This window comes from Trichosurus vulpecula, chromosome 8 (assembly GCF_011100635.1).
Source record: "Trichosurus vulpecula isolate mTriVul1 chromosome 8, mTriVul1.pri, whole genome shotgun sequence".
Classification (NCBI taxonomy): Eukaryota; Metazoa; Chordata; class Mammalia; order Diprotodontia; family Phalangeridae; genus Trichosurus; species Trichosurus vulpecula.
In genome coordinates, this window is record NC_050580.1 from 35,011,939 (window position 1) to 35,031,183 (window position 19,245).

General features: G+C 42.8%; 1 protein-coding gene across 5 annotated transcripts in view; it reads left to right on the forward strand.

Annotated features, from left to right (window-relative positions):
* PEAK1 (pseudopodium enriched atypical kinase 1) overlaps positions 1 to 19,245 on the forward strand; it is a 275,075-nt gene that overhangs the window by 129,267 nt on the left and 126,563 nt on the right. For all 5 annotated transcript variants that reach the window (XM_036734155.1, XM_036734154.1, XM_036734159.1 and 2 more), the window contains one exon: positions 9,126 to 9,289. The gene's annotated coding sequence lies outside the window, so the exon portion shown is untranslated. The remainder of the gene's footprint in view (positions 1 to 9,125; positions 9,290 to 19,245) is intronic.

A 19,245-nucleotide genomic window follows, 5' to 3' on the forward strand; every position in this document is an offset into this window, starting at 1 on the left:
CAACAAGATCCCTCCTCCAGGGCCAGCCATCAGAAGGACTCTGTTATAATAACAACCCAACTGAAAAGCCTCTAAGTCACAAAAAGGCAGAAAAATGGGCAAAGCCCTGCACCTCCCAAAAAAAGAAGAACTGACTACAGAAAGTTACTATGGTGACAGGCGGGATCAAGGCATAAACTTAGAAGAGGACAGTAGTGTCAGAATAGCTATATGTAAAGCCTCAAAGAAAAATGTAATTTGATCTCAGGCCCAAAAAAGAATTCCTGGAAGAGTTTCAAAAGGATTTTTAAAAGCAAATTAGAGAAGTAGAAGAAAATTTGAGGGGAAATGAGAGTAATGCAAGAGAATCCTGAAAAAGGAGCCAAATAGCATCAGGAAAAGATATACCAAAATGTACCGAGTAAAATAACTCTCTAAAAAATAGAATTGGCCAAATAGAAAAGCTCACTGAAGAAAATAATTCTTTGCAAATTAAAATTGAGCAAGTGCAAGCTAATGACTCTATGAGACATCAGGATATGACAAAACAAAATTTAAAAAATAAAAAAGTAGAATGTGTGAAATTTCTCATTGGAGAAACAACTGACCTAGAAAATAGATCCAGGATAGATAATATAAGAATTATTGGACTACCGGAAAGCCATGAGTAAAAAAAAAACCCAAAATCCTGGACAGCATCTTTCAAAAAATTATCAGAGAAAACTGCCTTGATGTATTAGAACCAGAGGGCAAAATAGAAATTGAAAGAATCCACCAAGTACTACATGAAAGAGATCACAAAATGAAAATTCCCAGGAACACCATAGCCAAATTCCAGAGCTCACAGATCAAGGAGAAAGTACTGCAAGCAGCCAAGGAGAAACAATTCACGTATCATGGAACTACAGTCAGGATTACACAGAATTTGCCAGCTTCCACATTAAAGAACCAGAGGGCTTAGAATATGATATACTGGAAGGCAAAGGAGTTAGGATGACAACTAAGAATCACCTACCCAGCAAAATTGAATATAATCTTTGAGGGAAAAAAATGAGTGTTTAATGAAATAGAGTACATTCAAACATTCCTAATTAAAAGACCAGAGCTGAGTAAAAAATTTAACCTCCATATACAGGCTCAAGTGAAACATAAACAGATAAAAAAGAAACAAGAGAAAGCATAAGAAATTCAATAAGATTAAACTGTTTATATTTCTGTATGGCAAGGTAATATTTGTAACTCTTAACTTTATTACTGTGAGAGCAATTAGGAGTATAGAGAGAGAGAGGGCGTGGCTACAAGGTGAATTTGATGGGATGTTTACCACCACCACCACCACCACCCCCCCCCCCGCCTGAAAAAAATAAGGTGAGAAAGAAAATTGTACTGGAAGAAGGAGGGTGGAGATTGGATCCGGTAAGGAGTAAATTATCCCACGTAAAAGAGACTGAAAGAGATATTATAATGGGGGGGAGCAGCAAAGTTTAAACCTTACTTTCATCAAAATTGGCTCAAAGAGGGAATAACATACACACTCAGTTGGATGTAGAAATCTATCTTACTGTTTTAAGGATGTAAAAAGGGAAAGGGATAATAGAAGGGGGAGAGGGAACTGATAAAAAGGAGGGTAGATTGGGGGAGGCAGTGATCAGAAGTAAAACAATCGTGAGGAGGGAAAGGGTCGGGGGCAAGAGATGGGGATAAACAAGGGGAAAATAGTGTGGAGTGAAATACACAGTTATTATAACTATAAATGTAAATGGGATGAACTCATCTGTTAAACAGAAGCAGATAGCAGAATGGGTTAAAAACCATAGTCCTTTAATATGTTGTTTATAAGAAAAACACTTGAAGCACAGAAACACACACAGGGTAAAAGTAAGGGGCTGGAGGAGAATTTATTATGCATTTATTATGCATCAGCTAAAGCAAAGAAAGCAAGCAGATTTCAGAAAAACCTGAAAAGATTTACATGAACTGATGCTGAATGAAGTGAACAGAACCAGGAGAACATTGTACACAGTAACAGCAATATTGTTCTGCATAGAACTTTGAATGACTTAGCTCTTCTCAGCAATACAATGATCCAGGACAATCTCAAAAGTCTAATGATGAAGCATACTGTCTGCCTGCAGAGAAAGAACTGATTTGTTTGAATACAGACTGAAGCAGGCTATATTTTTCACTTTCAATTTTTCATTCGAGTTTCCTTGTACATAATGACTAATACGGAAATGTTACATATAATTACACACGTATAACCTATATCTGATTGTTTACTGTCTCGTAGTGGAAGAAAGGGAAGGTGGGAGGGATAGAATTTGAAACTCAAAACTTTATATAAAAATGTTTTTTAAAAAAATTTTTTAGATCATACCAACAAAAGAGACATTTATTGGTCACCTTAGGAGCCAAACAAGATGTGTTTTTGAGAAAGAGAATCATTGATTCATTGACTCTAGGATAGAAGGTTCATACTCCAAGAACTGCTCCATTTCCTACCTTTTCAAATAGTTTACCTGCGTCTTAACTCTTCAGAAAGTCTGCACAAGTAGCTGTGAATTAATTAGATTAAGAAACATTTTCTCTTCTGTTTCCAACAAAATTGTTTCATTTTTGTTTTTAAATAGAAAATATCTAAAGTAGCACTAAATTAAGAATGTGAGAACTTACTAACTTGTATACATCGGAACGAATGTTTATCAACCTGATAAATGGTTTTTGGATTCTGCATTCATGGCTGTGGTGCATCAGCTTCTCTGACAGCTTCATGTTCGTGAAAGTATGCATGAAAGCAGTACCCTGTACCCTCTGAGAGCCACCTGGATGTGGGGGGTGGGGAGCAGTGCTGAGGACACACATGCCCAGAAGGATTCTATAGCTCGTGTCTGTGACATCTCATATTACCTGGAAAAGGTTCAACCTAGTATGCACTCTGAAGGATGTGAAAGGCAGCTTTGGCATATGAAATGATTCTCTTCAAAGGGGGTGATATTATATAGATGTGGGAAGATTTAAGTGTTGTGGTTTGGGAAGGTTAAAGTTGATGTGAACAAAGGATGATGATGAAGGCGCGCACGTGTGTGTGTGTGTGTGTGTGTGTGTATGAATTTGTCCTAAGATCGTAGGATTTAGAGAGAGACAGCTCCTTGGATATTATCCTGCCCAACCAAGCCTTTCATTTTACAGATGAGAAAACTGAGGTCTAAAAAAGGGAAGTAGCATCCCCAAGGTCACACAGGCAGCAGGAAACAGCATTTGGATTTGAATTATGCCCACACAACTCCAATGTTCTTTCCACTCTATGATGGCTGCCACCCAATCTCTATCAACTCTCATTCTCCTGAGACCCCTATCACCACACCCACACCTGACCCAGGTTAGTCAGACCTAGGAATCAGTTAGGAGGTTCCAGCCAAGCTTGAACTTCAGGGAGAGAGGGAAGAGGAGTAGTTGCAAGCCATGCCTCTAGAGGGAATAAAATGTTCCAGGATTTATGATCATAGGTTCATGTCTGATCAGAACCTTAGAACAAAATCTCATTCCAACCTCCTCACTTGCAGGTGAGAAAAGTGAGGCCCAGTGTGGTCATGATCTGCCTGAGATGATATAGTAGTAAGTTCCAGACCTGGGATTCAAACTCAGCTCCTCTGATTCCATGGCCAGGACTTGGCAGCTGTCAGGGAGGAAAGAGAACCAGCAGTGATCAGAGAAAGGGAATGAGAAATGGCAGCAAAGGAGGCCAAGCTGAGATTTTTGCTCTTTTCAAAACTAGAATCTATGTAGAGCTGTGTATGTAAAAAATAGTTCAAAAGTTGATGGTGTTGAAATTAGTTATAAAGGTAAAAATTGTGACTATTTGAAGAAAAAAATGCTACTAAACAATTGCTTCAAGTCTATAAAACAGTAATGAAATTCATTCATCCCTAATCAGAAATCCCACTGCTTAGAAGTGACAGTGTGGTGTAGAACATTTAATTCATGTAACTTAGAAGAAACTATTGTCTCTAAAGGAGAGTGGGCCTATACAATTCCATACTGAAAATTCTTGGTATAAAATGTTTCCAAAGTATATGCAAAGTAACTTGGTCATTTTGTTTCTGACTTATTTTGAATAAGCATTTTGTTCTTGAAGAGATGACTTTGTGTTAGTCATGTGTTTGCTTGAAGGAGGGGCTGGCAGGAGAGCGGGAGGTGTGGGAAGAAACAGGCATTTCCACATACTGAGAAGATGAAGGCTTGATGGTTCTGCCTTCTCTTCACCACAATCTCCAGGAGCCCAGGGAGGCTGGGGCGAAGAGGGGAGGAAGCTTTTCTTCACTTGGAGTCATGCCAAGGGCGTTAGGACTTCAGTCCTCCAGGCTGATTTCAGATCTGGTCAAAGTCATGGCAGTGATTGCCCCTCAGATTTTTGTCTCACTTCTCATTACTTCCTGTGCTTTACATTTTCTGCATTTTCCAGTAGTTTGTGAAAGGCTGGGAGGAGGAACAAAATTGGCCACAGGTAATTTGTTGCTGATTGTATATCCTTTACAAAAAGTGCATGAAAACAGTCCCAGGAGGATGGTTGATAGTTGGGCTTTGTCATCTGCATGATTTTATCCTTTAGAAACATTTAGATCCTGGTTGAACTAATAAATCTTTGTGTCCAACTTAATTCCGTAAATATGTATTAAGTACCTATTATCTGCAAAGTACTGTGCTAGACTCCAGGAATCCAAAGACCCAGAATGGAACAGAGCCTTTCTTCAAAGGGCTTACCATTGTGGGGGCAGGGGCACAACATGGGCACTGAGAAGCAAATGCATTCTGGGGAGGGGACACTAAATAAGGGGCAGTGGGGCAGCCTGGTTCGGGATTTTGTGCCTTTATGGACGAGGTGGAAAGCTGAACCTTGCAGGAAAATGGGGGTTCTGAGAGTCAGAGATGAGGGTGGGCATCGTGGGCCTGACAGATGGATTGGCAAGTGCACCAAAGCAGCAGAGGGAAGTCGGATTTCAGAGAACAGTTAGAATTGTTGTTTGGCTGGGAGGTATACTGGCTGGATCCAGAGAGGAGCAGGGCAAGAGGTTGGTTGGACCCAGGATGTGGAAGACCTTCAATGTCTGGCTGAGGAGTTTGTGTGTTCTCTTTGAGACAGTGGGCTCTGGTGTCCGAGACTGATTGGTGGATCGTCGAAAGGAGACTTGGATTTTATTAAATTACTTATTAAATGCCATTTACTAGTTGTATGACTTCAAGTAAATCACTTCCCTTTTCTCATCCTCTAAAACGAGGCAGTTTGACTGCACGATCTTTAAAGGCCTGTCCAGTTCTGAGAATCTTTCATTCTCAGTCTTTCTTTCTTACTAAAGAAAAGACTGCTGCTAAGTATGGCATACCTCTTGTATTCCTCTTACTGTCTTTTCTGCACTAGTGTTTTTGCTTTATAGTATAGGACAGGCCACCATTTTGCTCTTTGGTGTTGAGTATGTGGTTAGTTCAAGCTGAGTTTCAGAATTCATTTTCTTTGTCCAGAAGCCTGCCTCCTTCCTTCCTTCCTTCCTTCCATCCATCCATCCATTTATCCTTCCTTTACATCCCTCCAGAATTGAACCCATCTGTATTGCATGAAGCCCTGGAGGCTGGAGGGAGAGGCCTGAGATTATGACTCATCTAGAGGCTGTTGCGTAAAGGGGGGTGGGGAGAATGTTGCTAGCTTTAGATGGATGTTGAAGGCAAGCCTTCCCAGTCTCCTTGCTTTTGTGATATTGGTTCAACACGCTTGGACATAATTCAGGAGAAAAAGGAGAAGCTTGTTGCATTTACATGAAGGGAAAAAAAATATCTGTGGAGTCAAAATAAAAGTTGGTTTTGGTTTGGGCAAAATCTGTACATTAACTGAAACTCAACCCCAAGGAGGCTTTGATCCAACTGCTAGTCCTTTATTAAGCAGAGATAGTCATGACTTCCTAATGTGTCATTGTATTGGATATTGACAATGGATTTCCAATCAACGCTGCTGTTCCTTCCATATTGTCTCGATAATGGCCCAAGAGTATTTGGCTGCCTCTCCTTACTGCCTTGGCTTTCATAATTCAGAAGGGGAAGGGACATTGTACATGTGGAGATTTTTGTTAATAAGAACAAAGAAGGATCAAAATCCTGCACAGCCCTAGCCCTGTTTCTTAACTTCCCCACCACTCTGTGGGCCATTAATCAGCAGCCCAGAGCCTGTGCTGTGGAGTCCACATCCCTTTCATCTCGTGACAGTGTCAACCAGAGGGATTCTAGAATCTCTCATGTCAGCACCCTGAGCCATGCTGGTTGAGCTCAGATCCAACACTGAACTAAATTGATGTTATATTCATCTTCTCCTTCTAACATGCCAGCTACATGAATATTAAGGGTATCACCATTTCTGGGCCTCATTACCACAGTAGGAAACAAGGAAGCCTAGTGTCTCAGCCACACAGCCCTGAATCATTTGGTAGGGTGGTAGTGACAGTGACTCTGTGTGAGGCCTTTGTCACACACATTGTCACGTTCCAGCCTCACAATAATCCTGTGAGATAGATGGACAAATTCATGCCTGTCCTTTTACGCATAAGGACCTTAGGGCTCATAGAGGTTAGTCTTGGTCCCACAGCTAGTCTATTTCAGAAGGGATTCAAACCCAGTTCCCGTGGCTCCAGATCCAGTTTCCCTTCTGTTCCAGGAGAGAGCTTCCCTTTGACTCACAGGAACCTGAATAACTAATGAATCCCCTGAGCAGGATTACCAAATCACACCTACCTCTGCCATGGTTCAGAGAGGTTTCTCTCTTATGGAGGGAGGGAGTACAGTCATACCATGATGAACAGTCACCATCGTGACCCAGAGAACAACTGGGCAGATGCCCGGGCCCCCAGAACGGAGCTCCTGAGAGTTTGATCAAAGCAGCTGGAGAAGTGTAAATATACTAGCTTTTCTGCTGACATCCAGCAATCAGGACTTCATTCATTTTTCCCTCAGTGATGTTAGGAAATCTTCAGAGAATAAAGACTTAAAATTAATTGTAGCCTCCAGTGGGAAAGTATCCCAATATATATATATATATATATTTTAAATTTTCCCCTTGGAAGGGCAAGGAGTTGTATCACAAGGGTAGAAAAACATTCTAGAATAATGGAACATGCAGTGGCCTGAGAGGCAGGAATCCTGGTTCTGTTACCAACTCTGCCTTGAGACCTTGGGCCAAAATAGTTGGAGAGACACAAAGTCTTGGAGCTGCTGCAGAACCTGACATGACCTTCATGGTAGTCTTTTTGCTTATGTTCATTATGAGCGCTGCAAAGCAAGGTGGGCAAATGCCCTGGGAATGAAATGGTACTGCTTATTGCTTTGAGGGAGGAAGAGTGGAAATGAAGGAGGGCCTAGTAATATTGAAAGGTGCTTTTTAAAAAATTGTGCACCTTTAAAATTTTTGTTGCTCTAAGTCATTTCAGTCATGTCCAACTCTTTACGACCCCATTTGGGGTTTCCTTGGCAAAGATACTGGAGTGGTTTGCCATTTCCTTCTCCAGTTCAGTTTAAAGATGAGGAAACTCAGACAGGGTTAGGTGAATTGCCCAGGGTCACACAACTAGTGTCAGAGGCAGGATTTGAACTCAAGAAGATGAGTCTTCCTTATTTCAGGCCAGACTCTTTATCCACTGCATCATCTAACCATAAATCCCTCTGAGTGCCATGGTGGTTTGGGCAGAGGTAGATGCATAGTGGGTACGTGTAGATTATAGCGTGTTACCAGTAAAGATTTGCATATCGAAAGCATAGAAAAAACTGTCATCACAGAGAAATTTGACTAGAAAGTGAAGTGGACTGGTTGTTTATCCAGGGCAAGGGCACCAGCATATTTCATTTGTCTCCATGTAATGCCAATGAGTCTGTAGGAAGGGCCCAGCAAGTTGGGTAAGTGATTTATAGGAGAGGGTAGATGAAAGACAAATTGATTGAGGAGAATACCAACATCAGTGAGATCACAGGTTCACCAAAGTCCAGGGCCTCATCCTAGTATGGAGTGACTGGGTAGAGTTCTGAAAAGCTTCAGGAGTCATTCAGAAAAGGTCTGTCTGATCCTACCCAGTGCTGGAAAGGCTTTTGAGTACAACCCAAGCAACAGAGTATGTCTTTAATTGGAGATGAGCCCACCTGGGTGCAAAGATGCCCATGCTCAAAGGAATGATCACTCTATAATGAATGTGGCTGGCCACAGTTCATGAACACTAGAGACTGTCTACCATGTAGCATAAAAGGATTGGAATGTCTGCTTTTCTGGATTTTTCAGAAACTGACCAAATCACAAATCCTTGAATTATTGAAACATATTGTGGTCTAACTTCAGATCAGAAGTTAGCTAGAAACACTTACATTTGGTAGTATCTGTTTTTGTAGCTCGGGGGAAAAGCTTAGGAAAAATATTCCAAAATTGAATGTTGTGGCTGTGTCTTTGTGCTTGTCATTTCTACAACATTGAAAAAAAAAACTCCATGTTCAGTGTTCTCTGAAAAGATTAATGCTGAAGCACATCTGGTGAAACCAGCTCTTGGAAGACGAGGAGGGTAAGCATGGGCCCCTGAGACTGGAAAATCCCGATGCTGCCCATTTGCCCTTGGAGGTCCAGCCTCTGAAGCATTTGGAGTTCCTGAAGTAGGAGCTGACCTGCAAACAAAATGGGAGGCTCCTCTGAAATGAATTGCATTAATAAGAGGGCATTTCAGGAAGTTGTTTTTCTTGAGGTTTGCAGTCTAATGAGTGGCCGTGTGAACACAGAAAACCCCATTTCAAGCCCCAGTTTCCTCCTCTGTAGCATGAGAGCCAGACTAGATGATCTGAGAAATCTTGTAGGTGTAATGATGGTGATGATCATCCTTGCCGACATTTATGTAGCTGTGAGGTTTACGGCCCACTTGACATGGGTTATCTCATTTAATGATGTTCTATAATTCTTTGTGACCTTGGACTAGTGCCCTCTCTGCTTCTCGGTTTTCTCCTCTATAAAACGGGAGTATCAGGTCACATGATCTCCAAGGATGCTGCCCGTTGTGGCGTTCTGGGAAGAAAAATTATAGAGGCTTATGTGAACATGGCATTTGAACACAAAGCTATTTCTTCCTTTTGTCTTCCAGAAAACATTGTTTTCCTGATAAAGCAACACAAAGAATAAGACAAAAAAGAAAGGAAGTTCACCTTGAAGAAATCCAAAGCACTTTGAAGTTTAAGAAGCCTTCCATCATCTGCTGCTAAAGCCACCTTGGGCCCTGGGATGTATCAAGTGCTTTACATGTAAATGGTAAATGAACTTCTTTCCTGTTGTTTTCTTTACCCATCAGGAGCTTGTGAGATTATTGGAAAGGATTTTCTTTTAAATTTAAATGTAGCTGCTGAAAGTATTGATAAAGCTGTTAATTTTATAACTAGTATTAAGCAAAATGACACTTTCATTTGGCTTCTTAACGTCTAATTTTCTAGCTAGTGGAAGAGTTGTTCCTTCTTTCTTCAGACAGCTAATACTGCCTGAAGCAACAGTAGCTTTTAAGTCGATCTGAAAACATGACATCATGCTCTGAGGTTGACACATGCATTTTAATGCTCACTGTCACTGCATGGCTTTTCATGCTATGGAAAATAATGGAGTCTCCGTGCGTAGGACTCTGTGCTTGGGAAATGCCCGGGTGCCGCTTTCTGGTTATTCTTCAGTACTTTACATCTTTCAGACTGCTTTTCTTCTCTCTCCCCTCCCTCCACACTCTGTACCTCCTACCTCCTCCCTCCTACCACCTCAGAAATGTACTCAATCAGGGGTGGGGAACCTGTGGCTGTGGCCTTGTACTAAATAGTCAAAGTTGGTGGGGAGAGAATTGGATATAAATGTGGCTTTTGGCTTTTCTCATCTCCTCCCTTTGGTCTTTATTGCTCTGGCCTTTCTTTTCCCTTCCTGGTTCTCCTTCCATTGCCCCGCTTCTCTTTTTACCTTATCCCAGTAAGCTCTTTGCTCTGAGGAGAGTTGGACCAATTCTGGGGAGGGAGGAAAAGCAGGAGAATTGAGTTCAATTCAGCAAACATTTATTAAACACCTACTCTATGCAAAGCACTATACTAGACTATAGGATGATACAAAGAAAAACCCAAGAAGCCCTACCTTCAAAAGATTGACATTCTCTTAGGCTAATAGAGCATATGCACTAATTAAGAGATAGTGCTGTGGGTACAGGGCTGGGCCTGGAGTCAGGAAAACGGAAGTTTAATCTGGCCTCAGACACTTTGTAGCTGTGTGACCCTGGGCAAAGCTCTTAACCTCTACCTGCCTTGAGTCCCATGCATTACTGAAGTGGCAGGATTTGGGTAATCCAAGGGAAGATGAAAGAAGTAAGAGAACCAGGCTAGAAACTTGTTGTAGAAGCTAAGAGAGGGGCCCAGGAGGAAGGGGGTGGGAGGATGATTAGCAGTATCCTGAGGTGCAGAGAGGCTAAGGAAGGTGAGGTCAGGGAAAAGGCAGTTATCATTTGAGGGGCTCCATAGCCTTGGAGAGACTGGAGTTTGACCAGTGGCAGGCCAAAATCCAGATGCAAGACTTTGAAAAGTGACTGGGCAATGAGTGAGGGGAGGCAGCAAACATAAGGCCATACTTTCTTGGAGTTTGCCAGTGAAAGGGATAGAAGAAAGAGGGTAATAAATTGGTGGGATGGCAAGGTCAAGAAAGGATTTTGTTATTAAAGCGTTGTTCCATTTTCAGTCTTTATCAGCTTTTTTCATGTTCTTGGGCAACAGGAAGAGAGAGAGAGAAACAGAGAAAGAGAGAGACAGAAATTGATTAAAGAGGGGTGAGGAGGGAAGTGGTGTATGAGATGCTTCATGGGGCAGTCTGTTGGAAGATTCAGGGTGCCATTGCATATAGAGACACAGCTAAGGGGTCTGGCCTTGGCAAGAAGAAGGACTACCCATTCCACAGAGCTGGGAGGGAAGAGGAAGATAGTGAATAAAGATGCAGAAAAATTGTCATGTATGTAGTAAGAAGAGAGAAAAGGAGCATGGTGTGAATGGAGTCTGTTTCCTCAGTAAAGTAGGAATCCAAGGTCATCTGGCTAAGAGAGAGAGAGGAAGAAGATTTAGAACAACTGCGGAGAAGAGTTGAGATACAGAGAACCAATCTGAGATTAATAAAAGCTGACCTGCTCCAGTAAGGGCCTCTTCAAGACAGCTGGCACGAACTTAGAGGGGGCCCTCTGCCTGGGGAAACTGGGAATCTCTAGTGGCATAGGAGAATGGGCACGATGTCTGCCACGGTGTGAACAACAACAGGACAAGAAGTCAGGGGTTTCAAGGGTGCAGGGCAGGTCAGCCCTAGGGCCGAGACTGCAAAGAGAAGAAACTGAGGCCAGCATAGGGATGATAGATTAGAAAAACAAGAATAGATGGAGGAATTAGAGGTTGCAGTGAGAATGAAGGACAGATTTAGGAGGAGTGAAGAAGAAGGAGAAAAAGATAAGAGATTAAACTGAGAGAGAAAGATCTGAATTCAGTTTAAAGAGCATTAAGTGGCCAGGCATTATTTGAGGCACTAGGAAGACAAAAAAACTATTCCTGCCCTTGAGGAATACACATTCTATTAGACACAGATACAGATCTAGAATATGCAGAGTAACTGCACGGTGGGCATTAATTACTGGGCTATTGTGAAAAAGGGGAAGGAGTAAGAGAGGAGAGGGATATGAACCAGATGATGAACCGAAAAGAAAGAGATGGTGGCAGCTGGGGTAGCAACCAGGATGGTCAGAGGGGAGCAAGAAGCTGCCCAACTCTTACTCCTGGCCAACCCACTGGACATGACCACCTGGAAGGGTGACCAGCATTGCAATATCCTCCAGACAATATTCTATGAGTACTGTAAGACCGAAGAGTGTAAGAGGAAGAGAGGGAGGCTGAGGGGAAGGTTGTTCATGGACAGCATTTGCAGAAGAAAGGGGAATGAGAAGAGTGGGGACAGAGAATGGAGAGGCAGTGGGGGAAGGGATTCTGAGTCGGAGATGTCACATCTGAATCACTGGGCTTAGGTGAGCAGGAGGCCCAAATCCACTCATCCAAAGTGTCAATCTTTGGGGATCTCCGTCTTCCAAGGTTTCCTCTCTCTAACCTGCAGGAAGGTGAGGGCTTGTGACAGGGACTTAAAGTCAGAAGTGGATTCCCAAGAACTGGGCTAAGCTAAACTGTAAAATTCTTTTTTAGTGAGGATTATAAAATGATGCCAGTTAACATTTAACGCAAATCAAAATTCAGTTAATGTGACGTGCGTGAACTAGTCAGGGGTTTTAATGTGTCGCTTTGTCATCTGTCTCTACTTTCTGAGTGCTGCCGCATTACATAAGTACCTACAGTTGTGTGTTCATATTTTTTAAAAATACCCCTTAAAAGCAGACAAAAGAAAAAGTACCTCAGATGGAAACACTGTCAGCACACACACATGCACACACACACACACGCGCGCACGCACACACACACACACACACACACACACACACACGCTTGTTACAGTAGAACAAAACCTTGATGTAATTGAGCAGCATGAACAGGCTCAGAGTAATTCTAAACTAGGATGAGCTTTTGGAATGCCTCCATCGACACTATGGAGCCTCACCAAGTCAAAAAAGAGAAGGGAAAGCAGCAGCGTCTTTTTGTGGTTTGCAAATAGCTGCAAGGACCAAAGGAGTCACCATGGAAGAAGCCAAGCCCTCAGAGGGGTGGAGTGAGCAGTGCCACTGTCCAGACAAACCCTGGCACTTCTTCTTTTTCAACATCAGTTCAGTTGCAATAGTACAACTTGCCAGGGCGGTGGCCAGTGCAGCCAAGGACGTAGAAGCTGGCGGATCCTGATACCTCAAGAAAAGAAGGAAGAGATGGAGACTCTGATGAACAAATTTAATATGAGTGAAAGTGGCTCATTCCAAAAGAGGATGCCTTCCAGAATGGATAATTTCTTTTTTTTAATTAATTTTTATTTTTAGTTTACAACTGACGGTTCTACATAATTTTGAGTTCCAGATTTTCTCCCCTCCCTCCCCGCTCCCTCCCCAAGACGGCATGGAATCTCATATAATTACCACGGATGACTTCGCATTGAATTAATTTATACACTAGTCAAGTTGCGGAGAAGAATTATGACCAATGGAATGAATAATGAGAAAGAAGAAACAGAACCAAAAAAAAAAAAAAACAACCCAAAAACCAGAACAAAAGAGAAGAGAAAAAGGCGAGCATGAAGTGTGCCTCAATCTGCATTCAAACTTCATAGTTCTTTCTCTGGATGTAGATAGCATTCTCCATCATGAGTCCTTTGGAGTCGTGCCTGCACCTTGTGTTACTGAGAGGAGTGAAGTCTGTCAGGGTTGGTCCTCATGGAATCCATATATCTGTGGTTGTGTACAGTGTTCTCCTGGCTCTGCTCCGCTCACTCAGCATTATGTCGTGTAGGTTTTTCCAAGTTGTTATGAAGTCCGTAAGCTAATGAATCTATGAGGCACCAAGAAGTAGTAAAACAAAATGTAAAGAATGAAAAAATAGAAACAAATGTTAAATATCTAATTGGGAAAACAACTGACCTGGAAAATAGATCCAGGAGAGACAATTTAAGAGTTATTGGTCTACCGGAAATCCACGATGAAAAAAAGAGCCTTGACAGTATCTTCGAAGAATTTATCAAAGACAACTGTCCAGAGGTCCTAGAACCAGAGGGCAAAATAGTCATTGAAAGAATTCACCGATCACCCCCTGAAAGAGATCCCAAACTGAAAACACCAAGAAATATTATAGCCAAATTTCAGAACTATAAACTAAAGGAGAAAATACTGCAAGCAGCCAAAAAGAAGCAATTCAAATATCGTGGAACTACAGAATGGATCATTTCTAAGGAAAAACTCAACCTAGATTTAAAAGTGTTTGAAGATGTCAGAAGTTTTGCCCAAGAAGCACAGTGTACAAAGGAAAGAGGCCACGCTCAAAGAATTTCAATAGATCTTTCTGCTATGGAAGTTGGGAAGCCAGAAATTATGGCTGCTCACCCTAACTGATCAAAGCATGTAGATTCACTGAGATGTGAAGTACCCACCAGCATGTGTATGAAGATATAAAGAAAGAGAAGAGGGTTCAGTCTATGCTGCTAAAATATTTTAAATGACCGAAATGATGGTTTTCTCACATCATCAGTGTAGGGTTGTCTCGAGGTACAATATCCAGTAACTTTTTTGATTTTTAAAATTTTGCTTCTTATAACTACTCTTACTTTGTACTAAGTGAATGATAAATTCATTTTATTATTCTTTGCTGTTATATTACATTAATAGGCAGATAAAATTCATTTAAAATTTTTTTTCATTGCATATTTCCATTGGGCTGGAACCAATTACCAAATTTTACATATAATTATAACTTTGAGTAATATGAATCTGAATAATGTGACTGCTTTATGGGATTTGTTATTCACACTAATGAGGACATGGCTGTAGTTACATCTCAAGATATAAAGCTATGAAACGTACCCAGCGTGAGTCTCCCCAGCCTTGGTCAAGCCTACTGTAGGTGGCTCCAGACGAGACAGTGTCAGGTCTTTGCCTGACACTTAGAGGGGACAACACTAGGCTTTTGCTTGGAATCCCCAGCACCTTTCTGGTTCCAAGTGTAGTGCTAGGATCTGATGGAGAAGAAGAGGGAAAACCTCACAGCAAACGGGGGATTATTTAGACCCCAGCACAGCCCAGGCACAGGAGCAAACAGGGTAGGGGAGCTAGGTCTCGGTGGAGAGACCTTGGTGGATACTTAGTTAGGCTTCTGGGCATGAGAATTGTTACCTGTGTTAGAGTGCCGGCCAGAGACAGGGCAAGTATAAAAGAGGACAGGGCTGGGGGGGATTTAGAGTGTGCTTGCAGCTTGATCATGTAAGTTCTCTGCACCATCTCTCAGCTAGAGGCTATTCCCAGCTGGAAACGTGTCTGTGTGTGTGTGTGTGTGTGTGTGTGTGTGTGTGTGTGTGTGTGTAGAAAGGAGGCCACCAAAGACCACTTTTCTAGGGCTGTAGAACCAAGTAGCAGTGAGATTAGAGCCAGACCCCAAAGGCTTCCACCAGTGCAAACAGTGTGCCCTCAGACACAGCTGCATTGCATGGTTCTTTCCTGTCCTTCAAACTGGGTGCCCCTTCCACAGGCCTTGGCCTATTTAATAGTAACTCGTATGAAACAGTAAAGCCCATAGAGCCACATCTATGAAGGTACCTTTTGGGCCCATTCCTCTCAGAACTTTCTTTGGAAGAGATTATTACAGTGTCAGTTTTGTTAGAAACATTATGGCTACTTGGGAGGAAGATTAAATAGCCTTTACCTGGGGACCTGTCCATAACTCTCCTGTCAGATATAATCATTTGTTCACTTAAAGACCTTATGCTTTGATTCTAAGTGCTTGTAAATGAAATGTCAACCACACCTGGGTCACTGCTTTGAGAAAGAAGGCCTGTGCAGCGCATGCTCAGCGTTCCAGCATCTTGGCTCTTTTAGGTCCTATTGATTGGAATCGAGGCACAGTTTAATTTAAATGAAGAAATTATTGGCATTGACAGTAGAAGTATAAATAGAATCCTAATGATCTGCACACCTAATTAATAGTATAATAATGGCATTTTTATTCTTTAATTATAGATTCATTTCATAATTAAGGCATGAATGAAAGCCCTTTTGTGCCACTATCAGCTGTGCCAAAGGGAGTAAGTAGATCAGTGAATCCCTTTTAAGAATTCAATTATATCTTGTCTGTACTGTCCTCGACTATACAAAGCAAGAACAAGAGAAAGTTGCCTTTGTAACAGGGCCGATGCTGGCAGACACCGTAGCCCAGAATGTTCAGAAATGCAGCGAAGGCTGCACATAGAAAACATCCACATTGTTCTGTCTGCTCCCACAGTGGCCTAGGTGTTATCTGCAAAACTTGGCTGGCTCTGATGTCATTTTAAATACCCTATATTTCCTTACAGAAACCACAATTTTATACAATAGTATTTTTAGCATCATATGTCTACCTCTTCCTTCTATTTAAAAACTTCCTCAGTTATTATAGTGACTGGTAACAGAACCACCTAAATAATCAATAGGTAATGTCACCATCTAATTTTAATTATTAGTTTCATCTGCCTTTTCCAAGCAGATCAAGGAGTTTTAGCTCTCTCTATGCCAACATTTGAGTACTAACAATAAAATAACCAAGAAGCAGGTAAAAGAGGAACCCAGGAACCTGAATGATCAGAATCCTAGAAACTCTATACCTGAAAAATGGAAATTTGGCCAAAAAGACACATGTTAAAGAGCCAGCATAGAGAATCCTTCACAAAATGGGTCCTTGACCGTAAATGGAAGGCTTCCCACTTGAAGCTCACAGTGCCCACAGTGAGCCTTTGCTCATATTCCCCTTTGATAGGATAGAGAAGGTAAAAGATGAAGGCCAAGCTGTCTTTGGACATTGGTGCCCTTCCCTGGTTTCATGCTTCATCCATTGGGCAAATGCTTAGTGAATCCCTGTTACAAGGGAGATGCTATGATGCAGGTTGTGCCTTTCAGGCACACTTCAACAAGACTGTTGGCTAGAAGGAGCCATAGGGGAAGGCTTGTGCCTCATTTTACAGAAGGCCCAGAAAGCTTCCTCAACTTCCCCAAAGTGCCTCATCTAATGCCTTTTGTGCTGTCTCTAAGAAGACCATGGCTTCTCTGGGAGGGAGTTTCCAGTTCCAAAGTCTGTCTGGTAGTGGTACCCACAAGTGTGCCATCTCACTCTATTGAATGGTCTTGGCACAGACTTAAAGCATTAAACACTTGCTTCATGACCTACCTTCCTTTTTTCACTTGTCCACAATCCTTTCACCCCAGGGCTCTCTCTGCTCCTAATGGTACATTTGAATTATCCCAAATATACAGATACTGAAATTTATATCTAGCTTCGGAACCTCAGGGAGCTGCCCTCCGAGAGAATGTATGAATGCTGATAAATCAGGACACCTTTACTCAGTGTCACTTTCAGGTGTTGATAGCTGGAGGGATGCAGAAAGTAGGGGCTACCACCTGAACTGGGCTTCTGAGGAAGTTGGGGATCATAAGGGTGGGGGTGAGGAGGGTGAGTTCATGTGGTCCACTGGGTTCAGCTCATAGGGCAGCTGGACAAAGTGTGAGAAGGAAGTAATGTATAAATACTAGAAAGGCTGACGGGAGCCAGGCCGTGAAGTACATTTAGTGCTGGCTTGTGGAGCTTTCATTTTGTCCTAAAAACCATTGGAAGAGACTGAAGATTTTTAAGTGGGACAGGTGGTGACATGATCAAATCTGTACCATAGAAATTACAGGTTAGCATCTGTATGAAGGGGGGAGACGGGAAGTAAAGGACACTGCTTAGGAGGCTATTTCAGTGATCTAACAAGAAGCAATGGGAGTTTGAACAGGGGAGAGGCTGTGTAAGTGGAGAGCGGGGAAGGAGTGTGGGAGACAGTATGAAGCAGCAGCCCACGAACCCCTCCCCCACCTCGGTGTCTCTCCACTGGCTGCCCACCATGCCTCCCCATTCACGCCCGCCCCATTCTTGTCTTAGAAACCTCAGTTTCCTTCCAGATTCAGGTGTCACACACATTCCCTTCAAAGCCTTTCCTGATTCCCTGTCCCTCTCTGCTGTTTGTGCCACCCCCTCCACAATCACCTTGGTTCTGTTTGGTTTATACCTTGAGATGTGCAGTGAGACTGAAAGTCCCCTGAAGACAGAGCCTGTTTCCCTTTATATGTTTTCCCTTTCCCAAGCGCCTAACATACAGGAAGATCTTGGTGAATACTTGGCGATTTATTGATTGGTTGAATCAATACGGCCTGACAACTAATGAGTGTAGGTAACAAGGGGAAAGAAAAAGGGGTTAGGGACCTAGGGATGGGAAGGGTAGTGGTGCCCTCAATAGACATAGGGAAATTTGAAGGAGAGATGGACCTGAAGATAAGTGAGTTCGAGTTGCTTGTGGAATGTCTAGAAGGGAGCTCTGAGGGTTTACCCTCCTACACGAGGCTTTTCCTGATTCCCCGACTCCAGCAGAGTTGGAGTTCAAGACAGAAATCGAGATGGAGATGATAGATGGATGGAGGGAGGAATAGATGGATGGATTTGAATATCACCTGCATAGAGATGACAGTTGTACACGTAGGAACTGATCAGTTCACCAAGGCAAAGAGTATCACATAGAGAAGAGGGTCTTTAGGGTTACCCACTAAGAGTGGGCTGGTAGAGGAGATTGAGAAGACATAGTCAGATGGGTTGGAGGAAGCCTAGAGAAGGCTGTGTTAGGGAAGACAAAGGAACTGGGAGTATCGGGGTTAGGGTGTGGTAAACAGTGACAAAAGCTGTAGACAGGTTCGGGGTTAGCCTTGGCTAAAAGATGTCCTGAACTTATCATCAGAGACTAGAGCAAAGGATGTGAGAATTGGGAATGAGAAAGAGAGGGTTTGAGACATGGACTGGGGAAAACACTCTGCTAAGGGGATGGAGAGGAGATTGTGTGGCCAGTTTGAGGTAGTGTCAAGGCACAAAACACTGTTGAATGCTCACTGCTGAGTAGGTAAAACCTGAAACACTTTCTTGGACTGCCCAACAGAACAGGTGTTTCATTTTCCCCTCTGACCTCCTCACTTCCAGGCTTGGGCATGTCTCAGCTGGCCCTGGGGGGCTGCAGCTGCATTCACAGAACTCTTTACACCTCCTTCCCCCGCCCCCCAGCTCCAGAATCTTGAACTCTGCTGCTCATTATGTTGATGACAAGACAGGAACCACAAAGCAGAAGGGAAGCCAGGGATTTGAGGTCCAGTCTGAGGCCCAGCAAAGGCAAGTGATGGCCTTGTGTAGACACACATTGCCACCATTACTGTTGCGGGAGAACAGAAGGGGAGAGATTCAAGAAGTCCCAGAGAGTCCCACACATCACACTCACTTCCTTTTCTGGCCTCCTGAGTGGGCAGCTCTTGGTGGCTCAGCTACCAGGCCCCTCTGACCTCCTGTGGTCAGGGCCATCAGCTTTGATACTTTGCTGCCTTCTCCTCCATCATCACCTCATCTGCTGGTTTTCCCCTCCCCAGATTCCATCTCTGACGTTCATGATCCCAGTGCCCTCTGCCCCATCAGCATTCTTTCTCCTTCATGTCAAGTCCTTCTGCTTTTCCTCACATGCAATCTTATCCTTCAAGAGCTAGAAAT